The sequence below is a fragment of the Equus przewalskii genome, chromosome 30, assembly GCF_037783145.1.
Source record: "Equus przewalskii isolate Varuska chromosome 30, EquPr2, whole genome shotgun sequence".
Taxonomy (NCBI): domain Eukaryota; kingdom Metazoa; phylum Chordata; class Mammalia; order Perissodactyla; family Equidae; genus Equus; species Equus przewalskii.
This window is the reverse complement of record NC_091860.1, coordinates 22,589,763-22,603,011: the sequence shown is the minus strand read 5'-3', so window position 1 is coordinate 22,603,011 and position 13,249 is coordinate 22,589,763. Positions and strand designations below refer to the sequence as shown.

Sequence of the window (13,249 nt, the reverse complement as noted above, 5' to 3'; positions counted from 1 at the left end):
TCAGCAGGCAGGTTGGAACTGGGGAGCCCACCCCAAAACTGCCTATGAAGAGGAAGAAGTTATGATGTGGGCCAATTAGCTAACAATGGAAGTTAAGACGGGAATATCAAGCAGTGAGGAATGTGACGTAGCATAGAGTAGTTATCTCCTGGAAGTCAACGATAGGACCATTTTCTTTGTTTTAAAAAGTAGCGTTGGAGTGCGATCTATTAACAATCAAGTGATGGAGACTACACTCCTCAGGGAGAAGTGATGAAGCATGTCTCAGCGCCTACATTCCACTTGCCCATAAGTAGAGTCTATGCCTAGGCATATTCGACCCGTGCGTTTCTCTAAGAGATTTGCTATTCTTGTTTGGATCTGCGTGTAGTGGATCCATAATCACATCCATAATTTATATTTTTCCCTTCAAACTTTCCCTCGTTCTATCTGCCAATAAAGATAAATGTTCCAACTGCAGTCATCAAAGAAACAAACTTTAAGCATGTAAAGAAATGGAAAGTGTGCCCAAAGGAGGCAGCAGAAGGAGCACAGCCTGTGGAATCTGTCTCCTCTGAGGCCTGAGATCCAGCCAGGCATGGTTCTAGGCATTGTGGGAACTAAACATCAAATTTGGTAGACCCTCTTTAAGAACAATACAAAATTATGAAAACAAAATCAGCTTAAAAGTAAGTATCTAGGGGCTGGTCATGTGGCCTGGTGGTTAAGTTCAGCTCGCTCCATTTGGTGGACTGGGTTCACTTCCCAGGCACAGACCTGCACCACTCATCAGTTGCCAGGTTGTGGCAGCCACCTACATACAGACTGGAGGAAGATTGGTAAGGATGTTAGTTCAGGGCAAATCTTCCTCAGCAACAACAACGACAACAACAAAAAGTATCTATTTAAAATGAGAAATCACGGGAAATTACATATTTTATTTTAAAAAGCCCATAAAAATAACATATATTTATTAATAGCCATTTAACATATCTCAAAAATACCCTTTCTCCTACATCATTTTTCTTACTGCATAGTCTTTGATCACCTTTTGAGATGACAACAATCTTGTGGGTTCTTTTGGTGAGGAAGATTCTCCTTAAGCTAGCATCTGTTGCCAATCTTCCTCTTTTTGCTTGAGGAAGATTGTCCCGGAGCTTACATATGTTCCAATCTCCCTCAATTTTTTTGTATGTGGGATGCTGCCACAGCATGGCTGGATGAGCAGTGTGTAGGTCCATGCCCAGGATCCGAACCTGCGAACTTCAGCCTGCCAAAGCAGAGCACACAAACTTAACCACTAAGCCCCTGGGCCAGCCCTCTTGTGTTCCTTTCTGTGTAGAAAATGGAAAGGTAATTCAGTCTTCCAGAATGACTGACCAGAAATTAGTGGTGATTGTTATTATTACTGTGAGTTCTTCCAACTTCACAACTTGCCATTTTAACAGCATGTATAGGGGTCAGCCCAGTGGCGGAGTGGTTAAGTTTGTGCCCTCTGCTTTGGTGGCCTGGGGTTGGCAGGTTCAGATTTTGGGCATGGACCTACACACCGCTCATCAAGCCATGCTGTGGCAGCATCCCACATAGAAGAACTAGAAAGACTTACAACTAGGATACACAACTATGTCCTGGGGCTTTGGGGAGAAAAAATTTTTAAAAGAGAAAGATTGACAGCAGATGTTGTCTCAGGGCCAATCTTCCTTACCGAAAAGGTAATAGCATGTATATATTTGGAATTATTGCTAAATTTGGGAAAAACTCTTCACGTTTCTCTCCGATATGAACTGTGAGATTTGGAATAATTTTCTACAGCAGAGCTTCTTGATCCATGCATTTCACATCCTGTTTTCCCTCCACCTCCCACATCCTTCTGGTGCAGTGTGCTATTAGGACGCATTTATACCATGATTGCCCATCATCATGTGGCAGTGCTAGGTGGGTTGGCCAGGTGGGCAAAAGAGCAGTCCTGGAAGCCATTCCTAATCTGGGATCACTGGCAAAGAATTAACTGCCCACAGAAGTAACTGTGAACTGCATAAACACGTCCCACTAATTGCAGCTCAGCCTCCTCTTAGCTCCAACCCCAAAGTGTGTGGGGCTATTCCAGCAACACAAGGGGAGGTAAGATGAAGGGGAAGAAAATATGAGTGGGAAAAGGCAGCTGTCTTAGTCCATTGTGGTCATAATATCTTACTTTTTAAATTTTTTTGCAAACACATGACCCTTTATAATACGATGGCCAACCATCCCAGTTTGCCAGGACAGTCCCAGTTTTGGCACCGAAAGCAATACGTACCAATAAACCCATTATCCCAGGGAAAGCAGGATGGTTGGTCACCCTCTCTTGTAAACACATTTCTGGGGCACCTCCCTGGGCCCTGGGGGTCCCATGAGTGAGGGGTCCTGAAGCTCAGACTTCACTACCCCTTGGTCAATCTAACTCTGCTTCCAAACCTTGTCCTGCCGGTTACTAGGGTGACATTGGGCAATGTCCTTTATCTTCTGAGTTCCTTCTCATTTAACAGGTATAAAATAGGGTTGCTTGAGAGGATATATGAATTTATAAGTATAAAGTATCTTGCACAAAGTGGGAATTCAACCCTTGGAAATTATTATTACAGACTACTTTTAATATCAGGACCCAAATGATTTCCATGGGTACAAGGCTTCAATATTTTAATGTGAAGTCAATGGTAAAAAACAAAAAAGCTAAATTCTCAATGTGACTTTACAGTCAATTTTTCAGAATCCCATCCCATCCTTGTCATGTTTCATGGACTATTTCTAAGTAGCAATATGTTGTGGAAAAAAAATTGTCAGCATAACCAGAGGAGGACAGCAGCTAAATTGTTTTTATGAATTTTAGCATCTCAGAGAGAAGAAAATGATGAACTTTATACCCAAAACAACTCTGCGCTTAAACCCCTTGGAATTAGTAGTTGAAATGGGACCTCATGAGAAACAAAATGAATAATTTGCAAGAAAATTAGAGTTGAAAACTAATGAATATCTATTTCATTTTATACTATCACAAAGTCCCTCAATAATTTCAATGCTTAATCACCATGGCATCCAAGAAGTTGTTTCTTCTTTTTAACTGAACTCTATTCTGCTGTACATGAACCCGTTTGTCTTCTCTGCATCCCTCTGGTGATAATAAATGGTCAGCATCTTCCTCAGAATATTTCATATCCTTGTGGACAGTTATTGTCCCTTAGTCTTTCCTAGTCTAAGTTAAACAATATTGTGTTTTCATCATCTATGAGAGAAGCAGTGTGACAGCCCGAATGTAAATGCATGACAGCTTACTTGCCGCTATCTTTTCTGTGCCTAAAATTCAATAATTCTCAATTCTCAATACATGCTCAATATATAGCCAATAAACACCTGCTAAATGAAAAACCCTGCCCACAGTTTAATGTATGAATTTAGACAAGTCACCAAACCTGAATGGATTTAATCATTCTCATCTTTAAAATAAGGAAATTAGATTTTCTTGAGCACTGGTCCAGTCCTGAAATTCTGCCATCTTAGGATCAGTTTTTCATTCTTCATCCTGGGTTCTTTCTGAACAGCCGGAACAAGATTTTTAAAAAACCCTAAAAAAGGATCTGGTCCAACATAATGGCAGAGCTTTCTCCTTGCCTCTCCTGTTATTTTGCTATAAATGTTCATTAAAGCCTGCTTTCTTTTAAAATAAAGATGCTAGGAGTGTAGCCCACTGTCTAGCTCAGACTTTCTTGCTGCTAAGATCATTTCTGTTCATTTTTTGCCCACCTCTTAACTGTTTGGCACACCTGGTTACAGAGATGTATCAGGCATGTCAAACTGGCAAAATCTGCATATCTGTAGATCAACACCTGATAAAATACTCTATAGTAACAATTAATTTAACCTAAGGGAAACATGTTGAGGTTTTGTTTGCTTGGGCTCATAAAGCCATACCTATACAGTGAGATGATTGACTTGAGGGGGAAAAAGGGAAAAAGAAAAACTTTAAGCCCAGTCTTTTCAGCCTTCTTGGAGGACCAAATATGCTGACAATCAATTTTGTAGGATTTCCTTAGTAAGAAGATCTAATAATTTTTTGAAAAGGAGACAACCCAGACTAATCTGTTGAGTAGTTTCCTATGAGTATTGACTAATAATTTTGGTCATAATGACGTAGTACCCTGACATTCAAGTTTCTAATACTGTAGGGATTGAAAGAGTCAATGGGCCTTCCAAATGGCACAATTTAATCCTACAGAGAAAATTACTCAAGTGGGACGAGCTGCCCCTATCTGTGTAATTATAAATTATAAATAAGTAATTAAAGATTAATTCCAAGTCTCAGTAGGCCCTATGACGGACGGGCCATCTGGTTATTCCTGAGATGTTTAAAGAATCCTGGTACTTATACATCACAATCAATGGCAAGACTGTTGGAAAAAGTGCAAGTTTTAGCATTTTGTTCTTTAATGTATTTATTTGTCCCATCTAACTATTCCCTAAATGTTTAAAAAAGTTTTCTGATGGGTCCGTTTAATAGCTCATGTATTGTTCCTATAATTCTCTTTAATCCTTATTTATTTATTTATTTATTTATTTATTGTGAGGAAGATTGGCCCTGAGCTAACATCTGTTGCCAATCTTCCTCTTTTTGCTTGAGGAAGATTGTCGCTGAGCTAACGTCTATGCCAATCTTCTTCTACTGTATGTGGGATGCCGCCACAGTGTGGCTTGACAAGCAGTGTATAGGTCCACTCCTGGGATCTGCACCTGTGAACCCCAGGGCCACCAAAGCAGAGCACGGGAATTTAACCACTACGCCACAGGGCCAGTCCCCTAATCCTCATTTTTTAAAAGCTATGAAGATTTAGGAGATTCTGGTACTTTATATCAGCCCTTTCTCATCCCAAGTGTGATCGACATCTTTGTATAAAGGATTACTAAGTCACACCAAAAGATATATATATAGAATCTCACACAGAATTATCTCTGAACAGCTCTTTCTGATGCTACCTTATGTCCTCCTTATCCTGGGTAATGTATTTGCTGCCAGGATTCAAAACTAGCAGAAAACTATCAGCTGTCTGGGAGTGGTTACTTTCACCTCCCCATTGCCCTTCATTTCAGTGCAGTACACTATGTACAGGAGGCAAGTTTGAATTCATTAGCAGAGTTGTTTGGAAAGCCTTTAGCACTGGGGATGTTCTTCCCATTCTTTGCCCTATCCCTGCCACCTAATCCCTTCCCTTTGAATAAATCATCTTGTTACTCCCTCTTTTCTTTCCAGTCCTACATTCTGCATTTCCCCACTTGATGGCGAGTTAGATTGACATGAGAAAGAATGGCAGGTCATCTGTCACATTGCCTTTTTATTTTGATGACCTTGAGCCAAGATCAAAAGAGAAACACCCAGCCATAATCTAATGGACCATTTTAAGAAATGGAGACATGGCACACATCACATTAAGCAGATGAGATCCCTCCCCTGCTAACAAGCTTCCAATGGCCTCCCACTACATTGAGAATAAAAGGCAAGCTCTTTGCACATCCTGCACAATTCCGCCTCTGCCCACCACTCCACCATCATCTTGCTCATTCCAGCTACATATACGTGGTATAAAGAAATGGCATGCTCTCGCTGATACATGCTGGTGGAACTATGAGTTGCCGTAGATATTCTGAAGATCTATTTTGCACTATGTGTCGAAAGCCTTGCTGTACATAGTCTTTGACCTAGCAATTTCACTGCTAACTTTTTATCCTGAAGAAATAATAAGTGATACATGTAGAGATAAATTTTCTTGGCTAGGATGCATGGCAAGGTTCTTTATAGTAATTAAAAGTTGAAAACTCACTATATGTCTACCAGAAAAGAATTGCTTAAATATACTGCAATACATTCATATTTCTGAAGCCATTAAAATTAGAGTGTATCCTTAAAAGTGGGATGTGCATAATAACTTTCTTCTAAAGAGTACAGTACAGAAAAATGGGGAAAATAGTAACTACAATGGAGAAACCTGATAAACTATACCTCAGCCAGGTGATCAATGTCAATGTCAACAGCTTGATATAAATCATGTTAATGGTATATACACCCTCAATCTGATGTTGTGAGAATGGCATTTTACCTCTGTGGTCTTCCTCCTACAACTCTATTACCAGAGTCTTATCTTGAGAAAATCATCAAATTCCAATAGACGGGCATCCTACAGCACACCTGACTAGTACTTCTCCAAACCATCAAGGTCGGCAAAAATAAGTACTGTCAGAGAAACTGTCATAGTCTAGAGGAGCCCAAAGAGACATGAAAAGTAAATGTAGTGTGGTATGCTGAATGGGATCTTGGACGAGAAAATGGAAATTAGGTAAAAACTTAAAAATCTGAATAAAGTATGGACTTTAGTTCATGATAATGTATCACTATTGGTTCATTAATTGTGACACGTGTAACATAAGATATCAATAGTAGGAGAAACTGGGTATGGGGTATACAGGAATTCTCAGTATTCTCAGTTTTTCCATAATCATAGTAAAGTGAACAAAACTGGGCAGTTAACATTGATATAGTACTAGGAAAAAAACTATAGACCGTTTTCAAATTTCACCAATTTTTCCGCTATTGCCCTTTCTCTCTTCCAATCCAGGATGCCACGCCGCCTTTAGCTGTTGTTTTTTTGGTTTCCTCCAATTTGTGAAAGTTTCTTAGTCTTTCCTTGTTGTCTCTGAACTTGAAATTTTTGAGAGCACCCATCAGTTATTTTGTAGTGTGTCCCTCCGTTGGAGTTTGTCTGATGTTTTCTCCTGAATAGAAGGAGGTTATCCATTTTGGCGAGAATACCACAGAAATGAGATTGCCCTTCTGAGAGTATCATATTAGAGTGTGCATGAGGCTGATACGCCTTATTACTGGGGAGGTTAACTTTGACCACTTGGTTAAGGTATATCCATTAGGTTAGTAAAGTCACTATTTTTTTCTCTTGAAATTCCTTATCTTAGGGAAGATACTTTGAGACTATGCAAATATCCTGATTCCTCCTCAAGCATTTGCCTCCTAATTTTAGCATTCGTTTTGTGGCTCCTGTCTGCCATACTTAACTGTGTTACTTGTTTAATGATGATTTTTCTGTTTCATTCTCTCTATATTTATTATTTGGAATTCTTAAGGAAAAGATACTCCTCCTGTATTTATGTGTTTACATCAGTATGAACTTATGCCTTTCTATCATTGTTTATTTTAAAATAAACAATATACAAATATAAATATATCTAATTTTTCCAGACTTTGCCATTAGGAACGTCTTTGGGTTGACTCCTTTGTCCTTTAAACATGCCCCTATTTGTTTAGGAGCAATGACTACTTTACGGCACCAGGAGATCTTCCATGCTCCTCTGGTACTTCTCTGCTCCAATCCTGGAATCAACCACGTCTCCAAGGAGCCCTGGTCTCTTTTGTCACAAAATGGTGATTAGAAACCAAAACCTAGACCTAAGGTATGCTGTTAATACTGGAAAATCATTGCTTCAGAGCAATGGAAAATCATAGGACTTCTGAGCAGACAGAGCTAGGAAATACGTGTATGTATACCAACCCACACATACACAAAACACCTATATTTCTGAATCCATCTGTTTGCATGCTTAGGTAGACAGATTCCAGTCCAGCACCACAGGTTCGTTTTCACCATCCTTGTTTGTGATGTCTTTCCCCAGCACCGCAGAACCTGGTCCTCCTTATTTACAATGGATTTACTTATTTGTTCAATCCTAGTAAACACGTAAACTAATTTCAGAATTGCTAACCCATACTGTTATAACAAATTTAATAATCAGATTTGTATACAGTTGGGGGAGGGGTTGTTGGATTGGTTGTTTTTTACCTTTTGTCTTTAGATTTACCGTATGCAATCAAAATGTTGCTTTCCAAAGTTACCTTGGTTAGTTCTTTTCTTCCCTACCCCCTTCAGTGTGGTTCTGAAGGTTAGAAATATAATACATTTTTAGGTTCATTTGTTTTTGTTAATGTTTTTCTTGAGTTTTCCACACATCCTGGTTTGTTTTAAATTGTTTTTAAACTTTCTTCACTATGTGAAACAAAATTGTGGTTCTAAGAATTAGAGCTATACAGAAAGGTATACTCAGAAAAGTGTCCATCTCTCTTCATCAAACTACCCCATTCCCATTCTCTCACTCCCTTTCCCACCCACCCTCTGTTGGGAAACCAATCTCTTTAGCTTCTGTTTATCTCTCTTGTATTTCTTTCACACAAATAAGCAAATACTTGTGCATTTTCTTGCATCCTCCTCTTTCTTACGTGAAAGTAGCATACTATAGATTCTCTTTTGCACTTTGCTCTTTTCAGTTAACAATATATTCTGGAAATTTCCTCATATCAGTTCTCAGAAATCCCCCTCATTCTTTTTTTTTACAGCTGTACAGTATTCCATTGTGTGGCTGTACAATGGTTTATTTATTTTTTCTCCTACATATGGGTATTTAGGTTATTTACAATATTTTGCAATTATAAACAGTGCTATAAGGAAAATCATTTATGCACACATATTTTCATATCGTTTTAGGTGTATCTTCAGAATAAATTCCTAGAAAGTGGAATGGCTCGGTCAAAAGATAAGTGCATACATAGTTTTGATAGATATTGCCAAATTCCTCTTCAGAATTTTTATATCAGTTTGCATTCCTACTAGTAATGTACGACAACAGGAGGTGTTGTTATTATATTTTTTAATCATTGCTAATCTGATAGGTTAGAAATATATCAGGCCTGTTTTTTAATTGAAATTTAGTTTAAAATTTAAGATTAAACTCTAAACATATTAATATTTTTTCAGATGTTAAAGAGCTTTTTATAAATACATTTCATGAATTTTATTAGAATCCTTTCCCATTTTTCTATTGTGTCTTTGATCTATTGTCTCTAAGTTTTTAAGAAGTCCTTATACATTAGGAATATTAACCCTTTGTCTATGACATACGTTGCAAATATTGTCTCCCAGTTCATCAGCTGTCTTTTGGTATTTTTTATGGAAGTTTTTGCCATGCAAAAATATTCCAATTGTTATGCATTCAACATTTTATGACTTCTGGATTTTAGGACATAGTAAAAAAGGCTTTCCCTACCCCAAGATTAAGGAGGACTTCACCCATATTTTCTTCCAATGCTTGTATGGATTCATTCTTCCATTCAGATCCCATACCAAGATAAGGTCTATTCCTGTGTATGGCCACACGCCCCTTTCTCCACCATCTCTTTACAAGAACATTTTCACTCAGGTGAAATCAACTTGCAATAAATAAGCTTAGAGGAAAGATGGGGTATTAAGTTAGCCATGAAAAAACAGAAAAGCTTAACTTGAAATTGTTAGAGGCAAAGCCAGTGCTTACTATGGGTTACTATATGGTGTGTTCTCTACCTGCCTCTCTCACTTCATCTCTCCACAACCAGGGCAATGTTCTCTTCCCTAGCCAGGATCTCAGACCTCACTGGAAACAGACATTAAGGCAAGATTTACGATCTCTATTAGCCAAAAAGGAGAGTGGCAGCTTCCTGTGAATGAGGGATTCAAGTTTGTGCTCTTTGAAGTTAGAATCTTAACTTAGCAGTGAAACGTTCTCAAAGTTATATAGTAGGTATTTCCATCTTTGCTCTCGTGGTATCTATTGCTATGTTCGTTTATCCATTGACTTAAATACTTTTGAGCACCTGCTACTTGTGGTTAGACGGTGAAGAAAACGGTGTTGGCTCCCGTGGAGTTTACCTCCTAGTTGAGAAGATATTTCCATAGTTCATGGATTCCTCTGATCCCATAGTAGTCTTAGTCTTTACCCAAAAAAGTCCCTCTAAACTTGGAAAGGACCCAAGGACGCCCACTGTGATTGGTGTGTGAATGCAGCTGGCAGTCTCCACTGGAATAAGAGGTCGTCTTTAGAGGCTGAGCAAGCTTCTTTGGACTGCAAGAAAGAACATTTTTGATGAAAAACAAAAATGACAAGTTACAGGTACACACAATAGTACAGTTTTTCTGCAAAGTGTTTCATGTTACACAGCTAGATAAAGGACTGCCCTTTGAGAAACTGAGAATAGCTCTAATCTCTAAATGGCTACGTATAGTGGGGCCATTATCACCCCTGATGAGAAGACACCATATGCCCAAACTCACATTTGAGGATTCCCTCACTGACAGGTGACTTATAAGTGCAATGAATTTTTTAATTGGAAAATACTGCTGTTCCATTTTGTCTATTTCCCACTCGTTTATTTAATGCACAAGCAGCCTCTTTGTTTTAGTGACGTTACATGCTTGTTGTTTATCCCACACTCAAAGTCATAATCCTCTTTGTGACATCTTAACCCATAAGTGGTTGCTATGGAAATGATTGCAAAGTCATACACAAAGGATTATTACCTTTGGTTGGGTACCATCCAGACGATATAAACTCTGAAAGACACTATTTAAGACAAATGTTCCAATGAGAAATTAAGGAGAAAATAGATTTCTAGAAGCATAAATGTATTGATGAAAATAAAATGCTCCAGTTCAGGATTATTGGTCACCTCTGATAATTCTAGGGTGTGAAATATAGAGTTGAAATTTTTCTTAGTAACTCCTTTTCCTTCTTCTCATTAATTGAGTTCTACTCTGAGTTGTTTTTTTTCTTTAATCTGTTTGTAAGTGGATTTTTTTTCCTCCAAATAATTCAGATAATACTGTTTTACAAATATCTGAAACAGTGAAAATGATCCAAAACCACTTTAAAATCTCAAACCCTTGTAAAAAAGTACAAATGTTATCAGTTCACTCCATCTCCTGTGTATTGGGAATAGCATTAGAAGCCACACTCTCTTCTAAAGACGTATTTTTTTCTCTCTTTGAGTTTAAAAAAGATCAGTGTTATTTTGCATCCTAAATCATTCAAATGCATATAATTTCAGTGCCTGGAGATGTTAGGTGTAATTATTCATATTTGCAAGAAACAAGAAGCAATCTTTTGGTCATAAATTAGCAGTAATAGTACATGCAATTTAGTACTTATTTATATTAGTGCATTTCCAAAGTGTTTAAAGAGTACATTTCAAAGAAATTCCCTGTGATATCTCCTCGTACCCAATTAAAGAAAACTTGGCACAAGTGATTATATTGATCCTATGCCATACCAGCCATCTCTAGCTATTGAACACCACCATGGGTTGTACACATCCCTCATCCCATCCAACCAAGCATGTCCTACCCTCCATGCCAATTCCCAAAACCTATGTCATGAGAAGACATCACATTTTTTTTGCCTTAAAAATATTCATTTAGGGGATGGCCCAGTGACACAGCGGTTAAATTCGCACATTCTGCTTTGGCAGCCCAGGGTTCTCCGGTTCAGATCCAGGGTATGGACCTACGCACTACATATCAAGCCATGCTGTGGCAGGCGTCCCACATATAAAAGTAGAAGAAGATGGGCACCGGTGTTAGCTCACGGCCAGTCTTCCACAGCAACAAAAAAAAGGAGGATTGGCAGCAGATGTTAGCTCAAGGCTAATCTTCCTTAAAAACAATTAATAAATACAAAAAAATTAATATGCATTTATATCTGTGTCTATTATGATTTCACTATTTTTTTTTCAGCAAGTGTTTGTTGAGTACCTACTATGAGTTGGGCCTTTCCTAGTCTGACATTTAATTGGCCGATACAGTCATTAATTTTCTTTTTCCTTCATGCTCTGCCTACAGGATCCAGATTTGTAAGTCAGAGAGAGGTTCTCTGTGAAGAGGAGGGATCTTTTCCTACCTAAATTCACTCTCTACCAAAATTGGAAGCCAGTTAGCAGTGTTTCCTGTTTTCATTTTACGAACCTTTCCTGGTGTATGGGGTGTATAAATGGGGTTCTCAAAACAGCACACTCATAACCAGACTTCCAGGATGTAACCAGAGCATCAAGGCTTAGAAAAGCCCACTCAGAGACACGAGTATTGGTTTATTCCTGTGGGAAAGGCTTCTGCTATAAAAGATATGCAGAATGTGCTTGCTGTCAAATCCATCAAAACTATGCCATGTAAAGCTATAGGGACAAAAAAACGAAACTCTGATATAAAGTGAAGAGACATTTGCAAAGAGGCCTGTTTTACAAATGTGGCCTACTTGTGATTTTTTTTTTCCTTCATCACAGCAAGCAAGCAGAAAAGTTACAGAATGAGGGTTAGAACTCACATGCAAAATAACACCTTATTGGTCAAAGCTGCAGCTCCATCGCCTCGATTTCTTAATAAATTAATTTCTTTCTTTATTCATATCTCTTTTTACTGTTTTCAAGACAATTTCCTACTCCATGTGAATTTGCTCAACCTCTTCTCCTAGATCCATGTAAACATTTTTACAAGTTCATCCAAATTCTTCTCTTCGTCCGCACCCCTACTGAGCTCTCTTTGAAGTGGGGAACTTGGCAGATCCTTCTCAGCAAAGCAGCAAGCTTCTTCCTGGGGGTTTGAGTTGTGTGTTGTGTTTAACCTCCTCCTAACTGGCCTGCTTGCCAATACTTAGTATAATTTTAAACCAGTTCCATTTCCCTGCAGTGGGTATATCTATTCTCACAAAGACCACCTATCTTTGTTCTGCTTCACTGTTTATGGATTTTTTTCCTGCTGATCCCTCTCTAATGGAGGATTCCCTCTAAAAGCACCATGGAACTAGCCGATCGTCAATACTCCCTGTCATTGACCTTGACGTAGGTATCATTGGGTAAGTCGAATAACCCTTGATAATTTCTCAATACTTCTGTATTCGAACAGGGACGATAATCTGGTCTTCCCATCTATTTTGTGCTATAGGAGGGCAAAACATCTTTTAAGTTTGCCTGCATTATGTTGATATGATTTCTTGCCTGTCATTTGGATTGGATGACATAGAGATGGAAATGAACATTCTGAAAGATAGTGCCCTTATTTTGCATTTTTGCCTGATTATTAATTCCCTAAACTGCTTAGCTTCTGCCTGTGCCATTTCTCATTTTAATTAGATGGCCAGTCCAGGGCATGAATCTTTGTGTCGCCTAAATCTTAACCATTCATCGAAGGCAAATCAGCCGCCTTGCCTTTCTCTGCTTTCTTTCACTGGCTTACTTTTAAATCTTGCAGCAGGATTTGTTCTTATGAAAACTGAGTAGTCTGTGTTCTTTGAAGGCAACAAGTAAATCTGCAGAAAACTAGGATAACAGAGAATACAGACAATATTGACACAGACTTTCAAAATCAGATGTTTAATATTTAATTAT

At 38.4% G+C, this 13,249-nt stretch overlaps 1 protein-coding gene and 1 long non-coding RNA gene across 5 annotated transcripts in view; one reads left to right on the top strand and one right to left on the bottom strand.

Annotated features, from left to right (window-relative positions):
* CELF2 (CUGBP Elav-like family member 2) overlaps positions 1-13,249 on the top strand; it is a 789,997-nt gene that overhangs the window by 229,121 nt on the left and 547,627 nt on the right. The window lies entirely within an intron of this gene.
* Positions 8,842-10,315, bottom strand: LOC139080521 (uncharacterized). Its single transcript, XR_011535084.1, has 2 exons — positions 10,149-10,315; positions 8,842-9,939 (listed from the first exon to the last, which is right to left on the bottom strand). It is a non-coding gene; the product is annotated as an uncharacterized lncRNA (long non-coding RNA).